Genomic DNA, 805 nt, shown 5'->3' with positions numbered 1-805 from the left:
CACAGTCTGTTGAGATTGATACGAGGGGTCCTGCTTCGTTTGGAAAAGACGTCGTTGCAAACATCGTCGAGAGCAAAACAACGCGTCGAGACACGAACGTGCTTTGGATGCGGCAAGGTTGGCCACATTTTGGCTGTTTGTCCTGATGAGAAGAAGTAAAGGCATGATGATGCCAAGGGTGGCTGGAAGAGAAACGTCAAAACGAAGGGTGTTGTAAACTACACCTTGTGCGTACAAAATAAAAACACCCAAGAGAAAGTCTGGATCTTGGACAGCGGGTCGAGCCGGCATCTCGTGAACGACGCAGCGCTACTCGACGATGCACGAGAATGTGACGATCAGTGTTTGGTATCCGATGGCAAGATGCTTCAGCTGACGCTGGTCGGTAGCGTGCTACTGCGGGTAATGGCGCTCGGCAAGCCGAGCATCGCAACAATACTAGCCCGCAATGTATTGTCGTACGGCAAGCTCGACATCAAGGGATACAAGCTCGCTTACGCAAACGATCGGCGAACAATCAGATCGCTCAACACCGGCGACGTCGTCTTTGATGTGGCAATGCAGAACAATGTGTTTGTTGTAGAAGTGCAAGCTGAACGAGACGGCATGAGCAAGGCAAGCTCCATCGTGGCATCGATTGCTAAGGTGAAGGAGCGCAGAGAAAACGTGCAGCGTGAAACACTCATGCATTTCTATCAGCGTTTCGGGCACCTATCGTACGACATAATCGAGAGGATGGCGCTCGAGCCCGGCTCTGAAATTCAGCCCACTGACTGTCGACGCATGGTGTGCGTCACGTGCGCCA

Source organism: Plasmopara halstedii (assembly GCF_900000015.1).
Source record: "Plasmopara halstedii genome assembly, contig: Scaffold_1561, whole genome shotgun sequence".
NCBI classification, from domain to species: domain Eukaryota; phylum Oomycota; class Peronosporomycetes; order Peronosporales; family Peronosporaceae; genus Plasmopara; species Plasmopara halstedii.
This window is presented reverse-complemented; position numbering follows the sequence as displayed.